Below are 17,357 nucleotides of genomic sequence, written 5' to 3' on the forward strand. Positions count from 1 at the left end.
GTTTTGGAAAAAAAAAAAATATTAAGCTCATATTTCCCCCATAATATTCAGTATGAAGGGTAATGATTTAGAAAAATCCAGAAAGAACAAACCAAGAAAACAGAAATGGCATTGACCAAAGAAAATATGGCTGAAGAGAAGAAAAACTATTTTATATTTCTTCCCACACAATTGGTCAAAACCAAATGATTAGAGTTTTAAAATCAGGAACTTGGCACTTTTGAAGAGTGATTTTTAAAGAAAGTATATGGAAAAACTAACCAAATGGCTTTAAGCTGCTCAAATGCTAAAAACCTATTCTATTGCAGAGACAAAGAATCAAGTGTGGAAAACCCAGTTATCTCCTTTAATTTTATGGTTCATGGAAGAGATGAACAACGCTTTATCTAGTGTGTCTCCGTCTTTAGAAAACAAACCAAACACAACAAAATCTCCTGCTAGGTTAATAATTTGGCTTTTTGTATGGAAATGATTTTAGTATTCTAAAATGTCTATTCCACATCCCAATCTAAAGTAGGCTCTACATACAAGACTGTATAGTGTAGAGTGCTGCTGATTATTATGCATAAGAGTAATGGATGGAAAATTATTTATTAAATAATCTTAAGGAAGAGATGGTTCATCTCCGTGGCTCCTCTTGGATCAAAAGACAGTAGCAAAACTTGAGAAGAGGACTTGACTGACAGTTTAATGTGACAAGTTTCCTCCGGAAGCATCTTTCACAAGAGGTTTTTTATGACATGGGAGGCAATTTAATGAGGCCCTGGAAGGAAATCTTGAAATCATGACTATAATTTGTTGTTTTCAAATAAATAGGAGGGAAGACATTTCTCATTTTGCCACAATTTTGCCATTAAGAGTCTCTTGAGAAAGTGAGTAGTCATACATTTCTGATAAAGGAGCTTTTATTTACCCATACATTTCAAGGGTTATGATTACAGCATCAGCAACTGACTTCAGAAGAGATTGTGCAGAGACAGATAATACAGCTCACTGAACTGTGTGATCCGGGAAGTACACACACCTGGTAAAGCTCTAGCTGGGATTACAGGCCTGACATTTTGGGCTCACTAGTTAAGAAGGGACTTTTGAGAAAAGCAAACAAAAGTTAAAACAACAAAACAAAATTAATTTTCCCCTTAAACTACAAAATGACTTTCCAAATTCTAGCGACTCTTCTTTGACTATTACATCTACTAAAGCATTTTCTACAACTGCCTTGAAATCGTAATATCAGAAATAGAACAGTAAGTGTATCACTTGGTGCTATAGTCTAGTACTAAGAAAGTAAAATAGAATATTTACAACCACTGTTGATTAAAAAATAATAGCTGCCTTTATGTTGTCTAGGTATAGCTAGTGAAAATATAAAAAATAGGGAGTATTTTTTAACGAGTATATTTCCAATATAACTTATATTTGATTATCATGAAACAACCATATTTTAGAAATATAAAACACTAAGAATTGCAACAATGATTACATTTTATAAATCTGAAAGTTTAAAAATTACTGAAAAAAGTTAATTAGTGCAGCCATCAATTTTCTTATGATTTACTAAAATCATACTAAACAGTACAAGAACACAAGTGTAATTTACCAGAGACTTTAACTTAAAACATTTGCTTATTATGCTGACAGACTTCTGCATGTACCAAATATACCTGTTTAGATATTTGTAACTACAGATAGTTTAGGAGACAAGAATAAGAAAAAATAAAACAAGCAAGACACACAAAAGAGTGATCCTTATATTCTACGTAGACTCTATAGAGAACCTCAGTAGCCTTTGTACTAATGAGTGGAGTGTATCTGATGAAATTCCCCTCTGGATATTTTTCAGATATTAAATTTTGAAATGACATATCTTACAAACAAAGGTAGAAGCAATTTTACCCTATTACGAACTTAAAATTTCACACAGTGAAGATGGGAAGAGAAAGTAAAATGAGGGTAAAGAGAAAGCTAATCAGAATTTAGAGGTTTGCTGGGTTAATGTCTAGGCTTAAGAGACTCAGATTTCATAATTTTTTCATATCGTGTGTCTTAGCCTTAAGACTGACCTGCACTTAAACAGCATGATGAATAAAACCCTGTCTCCGTCAGAGAACTACAGGCCCACATTACAATGTCACAGTGTTGCATAAGGAAAAAAGAAAGAAAAAACTGTAGAATTTTTATAAAACCTCAGCTGGTAAAAAATCCACCTCCAATGTGGGAGACCTGGGTTGGGAAGATCTCCTGGAGAAGGAAATGGCTACCCACTCAAGTATTCTGGCCTGGAAAAGTTCATGGACTATATAGTTCATGGGGTCTCAAAGAACTGGACACAACTGAGTGACTTTCACTTTTACATTATAAAACCTAGGTGCTAAGCAAAGTGAAAACAAAGGAAGAAGTTATAAAAATGGAGAAAATACTGTAAAGAATAAACCATCTGTGGAAGTCTCTTAGAACTTGTTTACTTACCTGATAATGCTACAACCCAGGACCATTCTCTACCATACTTGTTGAATTGCTTTCATTGGTTATACTGTGAAATTTTGCACCAATTATAAATTAATTTGGATTGAAACTATCTCTGCTAGGATGAAAAATCTCTTGGTACAAACAAATGATCGCTTCTAAATTTTAAAGTTAGATCACTTTTCAAAAAGAAGAAATCCCGATCTGATGGTAGAGGGAAGATCCAGCCTTTCTGGATGCTGAAGAGCTTTGTTGTGCAGAGCAGGTGGAAGGAACAGAAAGAGGAGTAGGACTTAGCAGCCATGTGATGACCTGGGCTGCTGGAGGACTCAGAGGGAGCCTGGAAGATTAAGAAGGACTGGATGGTGTGAGATAGAGAGCATATGACAAATATAAAATAATGCCCATGCTGCTGCTGCTGCTAAGTCACTTCAGTCGTGTCCGACTCTGTGCAGCCCCACAGACGGCAGCCCACCAGGCTCCCCCCATCCCTGGGATTCTCCAAGCAAGAACACTGAGTGGGTTGCCATTTCCTTCTCCGATGCATGCAAGTAAAAAATGAAAATGAAGTCGCTCAGTCATGTGCCCGACTCTTAGCGACCCCATGGACTGCAGCCCACCAAGCCTCTCTGTCCATGGAATTTTCCAGGCAAGAGTACTGGAGTGGGGTGCCATTGCTTTCTCCTATAATGCCCATAAACAACCCTATTTGTCATTTTGTTATATGTGCCACTTACTGACATGTTTTAATTAGGAGATTCACTTGCCAATAGTAAAATAATTCAGCTCAAACCATCATAGACAATCAGTGGGACCATGGGGGCAAACCAGCATAGGCTGCATGTTGCCTTTGCCGTCCTAGCTCCAGAGATGCCGCAGGATAAAAAAGAAAATCTAGGAAGACCTGAAGAACTAATGCAAAACTCATGAGAGGCCACTGAGAGAGTACTGTTGAATCACGTATATATGTATGGGGCTTAAGGTGGGGAAAGGCTGGAGAAGGATGAGGCCAAAAGAGAAAAGGAATCAAACTAATTAAGAATATTCAAGATTTTATGGGGAAATATTTTAATCTCTAACAAAGCAGATAAAACAGGTTTTAATAATTGGGCAAATATACCATATTTAAAGATGGGAAGACTTCACGTTCAAAGTTAAAGATCAACCAAATTGCAAACTCAATGCTTTGCAAATCAAATTACTGTTAAGATACTTAGGGTATCCAAAATAACAAATTCTACAATTCAGATAAAAGAATGGAGTTCAGACTTGCCAAATCTGTGTCGATGAAGAAAATTAAAGGGGGGATGACTACACCAGATATTAAGGGATCCGATGAAAATATTATAACAAGAGTATGGACTAGCAAAGGAACAACTAGGTGAATTAAAACAGATAATTCAGCTGCAGAGCTGTGTGTGTACAGGAACTTTACGTATAAGTGAAGCAGCAAAGGCTAGTAGAATGAGGGAAGAGGAGAATGGTTGGAAATGGATTTAGGAAGATGTTTGGGGGCATGGCTGGGTAGGGCTTTATAGGGAATGGTGAAGATTTTAGTTTTTACTCACAGTGTGACAAGGAAGCATGGAAGGGTATGAGTAGAGGAGTGTCGCAATCCCCCTTTTATCACTGGTCACTATCTGGAGAAGAAATGGTTAGGGAACAGTTGTGGGAGCAGGCAGACCAACTGGCAATTTTGCATTAGTGTGGTGAGAAATTGAAGTGGTTTGATTGAGGCAATAGTTGTGAAGAAGCAGTAAGACAGTATATTTTAAAGGTAGAGCTGACTTCATTTGTTGATGGACAAAAGCTGAATGAGAGAGAAAGAAATCAAGGATATCTCTATAGTCTTTGACCTAAGAAATAAAAAAATAGAATTGTTTTCTACTGAGATAAAACTGGAGGGTTGGGTGGGATTTTTTTTTTTTTAATTTTTTGGTGGGAGCAGAAATAAAAAGTTTCATATTGGGCATGTTGAGTTTGAGACAACGATTAGGCTACCAAGGGGGAGCTAGGTACTCATTTGGATGTACATATCTGGAATTTGGGACAATTTCATGACTAGAGGTACAACTGTGTGAGGTATCAGTATCTAGTAATATTTGAAGCAGTGGGACCAGGTGAGATCACCAGGAGAACAATGATGGATAAAGAGGAAAGGTCAACAGTCTGAAAAAGGGGGCTCTTATACCTAGAAATAGGGAAGATAGAATGATGCAACCAAAAAGATAGGCAGCAGCTCGTGAGGTAAGAGAACCAAGGAAGAAAGGAAGAGAGGAGAGAAAGAAGAGAGATGGAAGTGTGGGGAGACAAGGAGGGAGTGTGGGATAGAGAGGGAAGGAAAGGAGAGGAAAGGAGGGAGAGAGGGAAAGAAAAGGAGGGTGTCTTGGAAGCCTAGTTTCTCAAAACGGAGTGAGGTGTGTCACATACTATTGACGGTTTTGATAAAATGAAGACTGAGTTGACCTTTGGCTGTGACATCTGGAACTCATGGTGACTTTGAGTGGAATGATATTAATGGAGTGGTAAGGATAAAAGGATGATTGAACTGAATTCAGGAGGGGATGATGGGAGAAAACATTGTATGGGAAAGTAACTGGAAGGGAATGTTGTTAATCAGTGGATGTCTGGGGTCTTTCACAATCTGAGTGTCATGTTGTGTTCAGGAATGGCCAAGCCACATTTGAGAGGCCATCTTCCATGTGTTGCCTTGTATAAAGCTGAAGCTCCCAAGGAGCCCACATTTTTACAAGATAGCCACCTCCCAGTGAGCTGGTCAGAGAGTAGTGAGTGTGTTTATTAAGTTCTGGAATAGTGACCTCATTAAGGGTCCACAGTCCTAATGATGGACCTTCATTTTGTTCTCATATAGTAAGCCAGTGTCCTCATAGGGGACTTGGAGGGCATAATGAACTTTTACCAGAATTTGGTGTATATCTACTTAAAAAGAGCCTCTGTTTCTAACAATCCAAGCACTTGGCAAGGACACGAACTCTCACCATAACTCTAGCTAGCCTCACATATTGCCGTCACACTGGAGAAGTTCATTTGCCTCCAGGTACATGGGTTGGGAAGATCCCCTGGACTAGGAAATGGCAACCTACTCCAGTATTCTTGACTGAAAAATCCGTGGACAGAGGAGTGTGGTGGGCTACAGTCCAGGGGGTCTCAGAGTTGGACACAACTGAGGGACTGAGCATGCGTGCATGTATACTCCTTATATATTTATTTAGGATAATTTGTGAGTTAGCATATGGAATTAGAATCTTTTTGGAAAATCATGTAGGCAATTCTAGTAACAGAATTCTTTTGTAAAAGTGGAGAATTATACCTGAAAAGAACACAAATAATCGTTGCAAAATGTTGAATCCAACTCAACAAATCCTAATATCAAAGATGTGACATTTTCTCCAGTGAATTTAAAGAAACTAGACAGAGCACATATTCTGTACTTGTTCATGTTTTTAAAAAATGCTTTATTCACATCTTTCATTATAGCTTTCTTATCATACAGCTGACTACAAATACCATTCAACAACAGGTTCAAGTCATCCAGAAGTTGCTCCACTTTGTTGAATAAAGCCATAGCTAGTTTTCAGTTGATAAGAAAGTTAAAAATCACTCATAAGGTTTTCTATATTAACCATATTACACAACAGTCAACAATTGATCAGGGCTGTTCTATCTGAAATAAAATCTCCAGTAATGGACTATTACTTGCTATCTGATTTGTTTCTTTACCAGTTAATTTTATACATATTTTTCCATTTTAAGTTTTAATAAAGTGTTTTGGATAAATATTAATTAGCTTTTCTCATTTTAGTATTTTTCCGAATGTTCCTGGATGAAAACAGCAGCTATTTTGATGATTCCTATGAAATATTTGCTATTTAATAATGCTGCTGTTCATTATGAACTCTGAAAGAAAATTCTTTTGCTTTAAAATCGTTTTTTTTAATCCAGTTGAACTTCCTTTTAAAATTTATTTGGCTGTGATGTGTCTTAGTTGCTGCATCCAGGATCTTTAATTGTGGCACGCATGCTGTTAGCTGCAACATGCAGGCTCTAGTTCCTTGACTAGGGGTCAGACCTGGGCCTCCTGCATTGGAGCATGGAGTCTTAACCACTGCACCACCAGGGAAGTCACTTTTGCTTTAAAATCTTAATAGCCACAACGATTAGCACTTCAGAGTAATATTTAATGTTCTTTCTTGTTCCTGTTGAAAACTTTGGTCTAAGCGCATTTTTATTTATGTGTAAACCAAAAAACCTAAGAAGACATGAAAACAAATAAAATGTGGTATTCCCTGTTGGATCCTGGAACAGAAAAAGAACGTTAGTGGGAAAACTAGTGGGATCAAATAAAGCCTAGAACTTAGTTAATAGTAATCTACTAATGTCTACATCTTACGTAGACAAAACTAAGAGAAAACTACATTTGCCAAAACTAGAACACTGACATTGGGAAAACTCAGTGACAGAATTGTCAGTACTACCTTTGCAACGTTTCTGTAAATATAGAAAAATGCTTTAAAGGCACAAAGGCAATGTAGTGGAGAAGGGATGGGCCTTTTAACAAGTGGTGCTGGGACAACTAGATGTCGGTATGCAAAAAAATGAACTTGAATCCACACTGCACACTACATACGGAAAATAACTCAAGATGGATTGTAGACCTAAATGAAAAACCTAAAACAATAGAACTCCTCCAAGAAAAATAAGCAAAAATCTTGTGACTTGTTTGTTAGATACAACAGCAAAAGCATACTCAAGAAAAGGACAAATAAATAAATTGAACTTCAGTGTAATTTATAAAACTTTTGCTTTTAAAAAGATGCTGCTAAGATAATGAAAATATTGGAATAAAATCTTTGCAAAGCACATATCTGATGAAGGAACGAGAGGAATCTTTTGAAGGTGAAGAATATGATCTTTTTTGACTGTGGTGATGGCCTCATGGGTGTATGCATATATAAAAACATATCAAATTGTATACTTTAAAGTGCAGTTTTTGTATGTTATTTATACCTCAATAAAACTGGTCAAACATTTCTTTTTTAAAAATTTCATTTATTTGTTTATTGGCTGAACCGGGTCTTGCTACGCTTGGGCTGTCTCTGGTTGTAGCGAGCACCGGCTACTCCGTAGTTGCCGAGCTCAGGCTTCTCACTAAGGTGGCTTCTCTTGTTGCAGAGCATGGGCTCCCAAAAATGTTTGCAGCCAGATTCTTTCTTCTCCTTTCCTCACACATCACAAAAGGAGAAGTAAAAGAAGGGGAATTTGGAGTGGAAAGAAATAGCAAGGTGAGTTGTTGGAAGTTAACACATCTCATTTTTGGAAATTTTACAAACATGAGCATCAATTTTACAAACAGGTAAGTATGTTTTAGGGCCCTCTTGGGGCCTTATGAAGAGCCTGTGCAAGTGAGGGGCCCAAAGTTTAAGCTTCATTAGTTTCATGGTAAATCTGCCTAATAATATGGCACATGAAAATGCAAAAAGATAATACAATGTAAAGTTTCCTCCAAGCATGTCCTTCCGTCACCAGTTCTCTTCCTTGGAGGCAATAGATATATTCTGTTTCCTGGGTCCTCCCTGAAATATTATGCATAGATAAGCTTTTTGTTCTGAAACATTTTGTCACCCCCCCCCTCATTCTTTTCTTAGAAAATTTAGCCTGTTGTATACAATTTTTTGCACTCTGTTGTTTCTCTTAGATGCCTTTATTGAAATGGTTCACATACCATCAATTCACTCATTTAAAGTGTACACTTTAGTGGTTTTTAATGTATTCACAGATACATATACCTGTCACCAAAGTTGATTTCAGAACATTTTCATCACCTCAAAAAGAAAGGAAGTGTCCTTCAGCTATCACCTACTGACCCCTAACCCCAGCACTTGGCAGTCACCAATCTGCTTTCTGTCTCTGTGTACTTCCCTGGGATGAGCATTTTATGTGCATGGAATCATAGGTAGTCCTTGGTGACTGGCTTCTTTCACTTAGCATAATTTTTCAAAGTTTTTCTTGGACTGATCAGGACCTGTATCAGAATTTAGTAATTTGTGTCTTCTCTTGTACTCTTAGCCTACTAGAAGTTTATCAATTTTATTGATCTTTTCAAAGAGCCAGATTTTGGTTTTGTTGATTTTCTCTATTGTTTTCCTATTTTCAATTTCATTGCTGCTCTAATTTGTATTATTTCTTTTCTTGTGCATTTGGTTTGGCTTGAATTGTTCTTCTTTTTCTAGTTTCCTAAGGTAGAATATTAGGGGTTTTTTTTTTAGTGTTTTTCTTTTTTTAATTTTACGTCTTCTTCTCTACTAATATATGTATTTAATGCTGTAAATTTCTCTGTAAGCACTATTTTCAGTGTATTTCATACATTTTCATAAGCTGTATTTCTATTTTCATTTAGTTTAAACAATTCTTTCATTTCTCTTGAGATTTCTTCTTTGACCCAAGTGATATTTAGAAGTATATGAATATTCATAGCAACTTTATTCTTAATAGCCAAAAACCATAAACTAGTAAGATTTCATTGAGTGGGTGAATGATTAAACAAACTGGTGTGTCCACACCATGGAATACTACTCAGTGATTTAGAAAAAGATGCAAACTATTGATACAAACAACATCTTAAGGAACCTCAAGGAAATTTGGATAGTTTACAGTTATTGGCTATTTAAGAATAAAGTTGCTATGAATATTCATATACAAGTTCTTATGTGGAAAGAAGACATTTCTCTAGGATAAATACTCAAAAGTAGATTGCTAGGTTGTATAATAAGTCCATTGTTAATTTTGACAGGATACTGTAGTTTTAATTAGCATCCGTCTAATGGATGATAATGTTAAAGTCTTTTCAGTTGTTTATTTGCCAGCTGTATACCTGTCCTTTTTGGAGGAATGTCTGTGAATTTTTGTCCATGCCCAGTTTTCTAATTAGATTATTATTTTTTAAATGTTGAGATTTGAAGGATCTTTATGTGTTTTAGACAAAAGAATTTTGATAAGTGATTTTCAGAATCTTCCCCTGGTCTCTAATTTGTCTTTTTATCCTTGTATAGGGTCTTTTTGCAGAGCAAAAGTTTATTTTGATGAGGGCCAATTTATCTGTTTTTTTCCTTTTATGAATTATGCTTTTGGTGTCAAGCCTAAGAATTCTTTACCTAATTCTAGGTCTGAAAGATTTTCTCCTATGTTATTTTCTATAAGTTTTATAGTTTAAATTAAAATTTTGTTTTCAGTACAATTTTGCATAAAGTGTGAGTTTTTAGGTCAAGTTTTTTTGTTTTTCTTTTTTGCTGATGAATTTCAATTTCTCTAGTTCCATTTATTGAAAAGGCTGCCCATCCTCCATTTAGTCACTTTTGCTCTTTAGTCAAAAATTAACTGGGCATATTTGTAAGAGTCTGTTTCTGGGCTTTCTATTCTGTTCCATTGACCTACGTGTCTTATTTTCCCTTCAGTATTATGCTATCTTGATTACTGTGCTAAGTTTTTAATAGTGGTCTTTCCAGGTGGTATTTCTTATTATTTATTTTTCCTCAAACACTTCTAAAATCAACTAATAAATAGATGCCACGAAGGTAACAAATTTTCTGTTTTCTCTCACTCTTATTGTAGTATAAGATTCATCAACTATGATAAAATCTTCTTACCTCTGGGTTTGTGGTTTGTTGAGATCGTCAAGAGTGGTCTATGTAAATGCTATGGCATGTGATATATTAAAATAATAATTTGTTTTTCTTGTTAAGAGAGGAGAAAGAACTAAGAGGGTAGAAAAGGAGCTGTCATTTGGTTGTTTAAATTTTGCTGTAATCTTCATGGTGTGATTTCAACAAAGCTACAGGATGAATATTAGTACTCTCATTTTATAGAAGAAAAGATTGAGCTTCATAGAGTACAAATTATGAGCATAAGCACATACTTTATAAAGTATAACTTCATGAGAATGATCTTGGCAGGATCATAGAGATTAGTGCAGCTTTGTAATCTTTCCTCCTTTTTTTTTTTTTTTAAGATAGGTTACTTGGGCAAATATGTATAAAGCACTTGGAGCCAAGTTTATATCACTTATAGGAAATGTGGGCTCTGATAATGCTAATTCAACCGTAGATAACCTCTTCATGGTAAGGTGAGGTTGAAAAGAAAGGATATTTATCCAGTACCTGAGTTACAGGTAGATAACTCAATAGAATTATAGCTACTTCTATATCCTGAAAGGTGGCCTGCCTTAGTGTTGGGCTTCACCATTCTGAGATGTTTTCCTAATTAAGATCCCACTTGGCCACATTAACAGGAAATTGTGTTCTATCTTCTTTATTAAACAATTCTTCCTTTGAAGTTCAAAGAATCCAAGGATACTTACTCAGTCCACGGTATCTATAGTTACTCTAACTTCATCCTGAAACTGGACATCCCAGACAGCTCAAGAAAATGACCTGTTGATCGTAAAGCTGCTGTTACTATTGCTAAGCCTCAGTCCTTCTCCAGAAGAAGTTAGTGGGCTTTACCTTTCACCAGCCTGGAGATAGTTGCTGCTGCAGCATGTGGGAATCCCTGTTCCGGGGGAAGAGTTTTTCTTCTCTGTTGCCAGGATGCTGGTGCATAGTGGCCCATGTTGTTGTTCAGACTCTCAGTCATGTCTGACCCTTTGTGACCCCCTGGACTGCAGCATGCCAGACTTCTCTGTCCTTCACTATCTCCCGGAGTTTGTTCAAACTCATGTCATCCAACCATCGCATCCTCTGTCATTCCCTTCTCCGCCTGCCCTCAGTGTTTTCCAACATCAGGGTCTTTTTCAATAAGTCAGTTCTTTGCATTACATGGCCAAAATATTGGAGCGTCAGCTTCAGCATCAGTCCTTCCAGTGACTATTCAGGACTGATTTCCTTTAGGATGGACTGATTTGATCTCCTTGCAGACCGAAGGACTCTGAAGAGTCTTCTCCAGCATAACAGTTCAAATGCATCAATTCTTCATTGCTCAGCCTTCTTTATGGTCCAACTCTCACTTCCATACATGACTGCTGGAAAAAACCTTAGCTTTGATTAGACAGACCTTTGTTGGCAAAGTGATGTCTCTGCTTTTTAAAACACTGCCTAGGTTTGTCATAACTTTTCTTCCAAGAAACAAACATCTTTTAATTTCATGGCTGCAGTCACCATCTGCAGTGATTTTGGAGCCCAAGAAAATAAAATCTGTCAGTGTTTCCATGCTCCGCCCCCCCCCCCCCCCGCCCCCGTCCCCATCTATTTGCCATGAAATGATGGGACTGGATGCTATGATCTTAGTTGTTTGAATGTTGACTTTTAAGCAACTTTTTCTCTCTCCTTTTTCAACTTCATTAAGAGGCTCTTTAGTTCCTCTTTGCTTTCTGGCATTAGGGTGGTGTCATCTGCATATCTGAGGTTATTAATATTTCTTCTGGCAATCTTGATTCCAGCTTGAGCTGCATCCAGCCCAGCATTTCACATGATGTACTCCGCATATAAGTTAAATAAGCAGGATGACAATATACAGCCTTGACATACTCCTTTCCCATTTTTGAACCAGTCCATTGTTCCATGTCCAGTTCTGACTGTTGCTTCTCGACCTGTATACGGGTTTCTCAGGAGATAGGTAAGGTGGTCTAGTATACCCATCTCTTTAAGAATTTTCCACAGTTTGTTGTGATCCACACAATCAAAGGCTTTAGCGTGCTCAATGAAGCAGAAGTAGATGTTCTGGAGTTTCCTTGCTTTTTCTATGATCCTACGGATGTTACCAACTTGATCTCTGGTTCCTCTGCTTTTTCTACATCTAGTTTGTACATCTGAAATCGCTCGACTCACATCTTGTCGAAGCCTAGCTTAAATGATTTTGAGCATTACCTTGCCAGCATGTGAAATGAGTACAGTTGTACTGTAGTTTGAACATTCTTTAGCACTGCCCTTCTTTGAAATTGGGATGAAAACTGACCTTTTCCAGTCCTGTGGCCACTGCTGTGTTTTCCAAATTTGCTGCCATATTGAGAGCAGAACTTTAAAGCATCATCTTTTAGGACTTTAGATAGCTCAGATGGAATTCCATCACTGCCACTAGCTTTATTTGTAGTAATGCTTCCTAAGACCCACTTGACTTCACACTCCAGCATGTCTGGCTCTGGGTGAGTGATCACACCATTGTGGTTATATGGGTCATTGAGACCTTTTTTGTTCAGTGCATTTATCTACAATGATAAAGTTGATGTATATATAATCCCATCAAACTTTGGTTTACAAAAATGACATTTCATCCCAAAGACTGAGTAATTTTTTTCTCAGGAAAGTGGCAACAGTAGGGTAGGGTATCTTATGGGGTCATTCCTTTCCCCTGCAAAGTAGACCACAATTCAAAAAAGTCTGAAGATCATGGTCTTTATCACCATCTTGGCTTTAACTCCTGCCTTCCTTCTCCAAATACATACACATTATCACTATAGTCTGGACTACCAAGAAGGGATCTTTTTTGCACACAAAAATAGAACTGTTTCATATCTCTTGCTCGAAATATTTCAATTTCAACATTACCTTCAGCAGTGATTATTAACAATTTTATGTGCTTTTCCCTTTAAGAATAATTGAATAATAATTAAAGTTTTTAACTTTCTTCAGAGAAAAACATACTATACACATTCAGACAATATAATCTTATACAACTCAGGAGGTTTTGCAACACCCCTGAAGCCCATCCACAGATCTAGGAATCCTCATCCAGCCTATACAATTTATGTATTGAATCTCCTTTGAATAGCATAAAAGGTCTTTTGCCTACCTAGCCAAATTCTTCACTTCCACTCCCCACTTCAAAGGAGATTTCCAGAACATACTATGTTCTCTCTTATACTTTTTTTTAAAAAAATCTATGGTTTTTCCTGTGGTCATGTATGGATGTGAGAGTTGGACTGTGAAGAAAGCTGAGCGCCGAAGAATTGATGCTTTTGAACTGTGGTGTTGGAGAAGACTCTTGAGAGTCCCTTGGACTGCAAGGAGATCCAACCAGTCCATTCTAAAGGAGATCAGTCCTGGGTGTTCTTTGGAAGGAATGATGCTGAAGCTGAAATGCCAGTACTTTAGCCACCTCATGCGAAGAGTTGACTCATTGGAAAAGACTCTGATGCTGGGAGGGATTGGGGACAGGAGGAGAAGGGGATGACAGAGGATGAGATGGCTGGATGGCATCACCGATTTGATGGATGTGAGTTTGAGTGAACTCCGGGAGTTGGTGATGGACAGGGAGGCCTGGCGTGCTGCAATTCATGGGGTCGCAAAGAGTCGGACATGACTGAGCGACTGAACTAAACTGAACTGAACTGAAACTTTTAATTTTAGAATAGTTTGAGATTTACATAAAAATTACTAAGATAACACATAGATTCTGTATGCAGAGTTTATCATTCCATATTCTTACAGTATTTCTCATTTACTATTAATAAGTGACTCTTTAATTGAAAATCCTTTTGAATCAGCAGTCAAGGAAATTATTTTCCAAAATAAATGTATAAAGCACTGATACTAGCCCTCATAATCTCTGGTTCAGCTCATGTGAGACAGTGTGAAAAATGATGCTGTGTTTGTGAGTTCACTTCCTATTTAACAGAGTTGGAAATAGACCACTCACATGCCAGCAACCAGCCACCTTACAGAGGTATGATATTGACTTGAGGTGAGGTGTTGGGGTGAAATAATTTGTGGCTGCATCTTCATTTAGAGTGATGTCAAAGAGAGAACAGAAGCATCTTCAATTCAGTGTGTACAGATAAATTGTTGTTAATATGAAGTTGAGCATATTATCTTATTTGCTTCTTAAGAGGAGAAATAAAATATTTGTTTGTCAAGAAAGGGAAAAAAAATACGATCCAGGTACATTACCTTATTCCCATATTTCCAACTATTTCTTCTCTTCTCAGCATTTTGTAATGTTACCAGAGCTAATTTACAGATTGAAATCACTGCGTTTTAGTTCAGTGAAAGAACTTTAATGATATGCAGTTGATTTGGCACAAATAAAAAGATCAAACCTTAAACTCAAAAGTCATACTTAACAGAGAAATGAAATCAGAATACTCTTCTAGAAAGAGCAAACGAAAATAGGAACATTCTCATCTCTTTGTCAACAAGATTATGTTTTATCACATGTTTGAAAAATCAGTTACTTATTTCATTACAGTTTCTCAATGATGAATGCCCAATTTTTGTGTAAATTGAGGAAGGATTTTTGTAACCTGACCCATGTGGGAAGGGAAATATCTGTTCATAATGTGAAAAAGGGAAGTGAACTCTAAAGTTATAATTTCATTGAATCTGAAAGTTTAAATGTACTTTGTAAATAGTACAAAGAAAGTATGCACAAAGAAATAAAAAACTTTCCACAATTATCAGTTGTACTCACATTAAGAAAATTGATTTTTAGGGGCTTCTCTGGTGGTCCAGTGGTTAAAAATCTACCTGCCAATGCAGGGCACATGGGTTTGATCCCTGGTCCAGGAAGATCCCATGTGCCACCTGGCAGATAACCCCAGTGCCACACCGCTGAGATCGTGTTCTAGAGCCTGGGAGCCGCAGCTGTTGGAGCCAGAGTGCCTAGAGCAGTGCTGTGCAACAAGGGAAGCCACGGGAATGAGAGGCCCAAGCACTAGAGAGCAGCCCCCACTCGTCGCAGCTAGAGAAAGCCCACCTGTGGCAATTAAGACCCATGCAGCCAAAAATAAATAAGTAACATCTCTGTTTAACAAAAAAAGAATACTGATTTTGAAATAGTCTCTGATTGTTTAACGGCATTGCCTGGAGTTAGATTAACCTCTTAGATGAAAATCACACTTCAAACACATAAAATGGATTTGTATAATTATATTGGGAACTAAAATCAGCAAGAGGTAGACAAAGAAGTTATAGTGTGTTGTGAGAGAATTTCTTCCCTTTCACTTGAACTTCAAGGTAACGAGGTAAACTGAAAAGACCATGGACCTGACCTGAATCTAACTCCCAGCTCCCCCACTCACTATCTGTATGTCTTGGGGCAGGACTTTTCTCCTCTGGGAGACATAGTTTTTCATTTGTAAAATGGACATAATACCTATCTTTAAGACCCCTGAAAGAATTATAAATAATGTTTATTAAGTGGCTAACACATTGCAAGCATTTGAGTAAAAAAAAAGCTAGCATTATATACCTTTCCTTTTATCCCTGTGTCTCAAAATAGTCTCCAATCTTGACTATTCAAACCTCCTAAATATCTCTTGAATTCTCCTAGTTCTATTATCCACTTCCCACTTCATCTGCCATCTGAATTACTCGTATAGTTTTCTAGCAGCAGTCCCTGAATGCAATCGAGAGTGTTAATTTACTTTGTTTTAAGATTTTGATCCAGTTACCTTCCAGTTTAATACTCATGAATACTTTCCATTGTCTTTGGGATTAATTGCTGAACTTTACTGTTTCGGGGATTAAGCTTTTAGGTCTGGTTCTGCTCACCCCCTGGCGTTGTCTTTGACACCAGCACCTATTATTTCTTCCATTGTCTGCACAGCACATTGAGGAGACAGCAGGAACAAAGATGAAAGAGTGATGCATGGCAAGGGTGAAGAATGGTAGAGTCTCCTCTGTGATTAGCAGTAAAGCACCTGGCAGATGACTAGGCTGGTACTGTTTTAGGCTTAAAGATCAATTCATGGGTCAGTAAGCTGTGGCTCTGTGCGAGAGCACAATAACTTTTATAGCACAGTATTGACACCACAGTAGAAATAATTTCTCTTGTGTATATTAAGTAGTAGTATTTTTTCTCAGTATGAACAGATTGTTGTTTTTTAGTCGCTATGTTGTGTCTGATTCCTTTGCGACCCTAAGGACTGTAGCCTGCAAGGCATCTCTGTCCATGGGATTTCCCAAGCCAGAATACTGGAGTAGGTTGCAATTTCCTTCTCCAGGAGATTTTCCTGACCCAGGGATCAAACTCACGTCTCCTGCTTGGCAGGCAGATTCTTTATCTCTGAGCCACCTGGAAAGCCCATGAACTGAGTATCTGACTCAAAACACAAAAACACCAAGACTACATAGTAAATTAAGTACAAAAGTTAGATGATTTCTGGAGTTTGGGTGGTGTTATGAGATGCAGGAAAGCATCTTGCTTGTTCGATCTATTTTGCAAAGAGCGGGAACTGAAATTACAGAGACATTGAGAGCTAAAAGAACAGAAAGTGATCACTAATCCTCAAAAAAGACACACTGGTTTGGATTAGGCAAACCCAAATCATTTACCATTTTTCAATGACCCAAGAACCTGGCCAACAAAATGCCAGCTTTGGATTAGGGTGAAGCACTGCCCTGAGTCAGGGAATGTCCCCACAGAGAGCCACTCTGACCTGTGGCTAGGATGCTGGACTTGCTGGGAGCAGCTGGATGCTGGTCCTGTTTCACAGGGCTATTACACAGCTCCATTAGAAATTACTCCATCTTCAGCTTTCAGCATCTGGGCTCCCTGGGAGAGTCCAGCTGTGTCCCTTACCCCACATGCCAGCCCTCCCATCTCCCCTGCCTCTTCCAAATTCTCCTAGCAGCCATGCTGCCACAGCAGAGATGAGACTAGGTCCTCTGCACCCCTGAGCCAAACTACACAAGGACAGTGTCAGCTGGCTAATGAGAGGAGCTGCCCTGACCACGGAATGGCACTGCTTCATAGCAAGTGACTATTTACAATCTTTGACAAAACTCATTCCAATGCCTCTTTTCATTAATACGGTCTTTTTTTTTTTTTTTTACCAGTGTCAGTTATGAATACTTCCTGAGGTTATGCTATTTTCATATAGTTTTTCATGTCCTTCATATATTGACACAAATAGATTTTAATTTAGAAAAGGGAGAGACATC

General features: G+C 37.7%; 1 protein-coding gene across 2 annotated transcripts in view; it reads left to right on the forward strand.

Moving 5' to 3' along the window:
- Positions 1-17,357, forward strand: part of LOC138072391 (lysozyme C, kidney isozyme-like) — a 55,469-nt gene that overhangs the window by 22,510 nt on the left and 15,602 nt on the right. Inside the window, exon 2 of one of the 2 annotated variants that reach the window (XM_068963488.1) lies at positions 7,660-7,769. The exons of the other annotated variant lie outside the window; for it this stretch is intronic. The gene's annotated coding sequence lies outside the window, so the exon portion shown is untranslated. The remainder of the gene's footprint in view (positions 1-7,659; positions 7,770-17,357) is intronic. 2 annotated transcript variants of the gene reach the window in all.

The sequence above is a fragment of the Capricornis sumatraensis genome, unplaced genomic scaffold (assembly GCF_032405125.1).
Source record: "Capricornis sumatraensis isolate serow.1 unplaced genomic scaffold, serow.2 scaffold15, whole genome shotgun sequence".
NCBI lineage: Eukaryota > Metazoa > Chordata > Mammalia > Artiodactyla > Bovidae > Capricornis > Capricornis sumatraensis.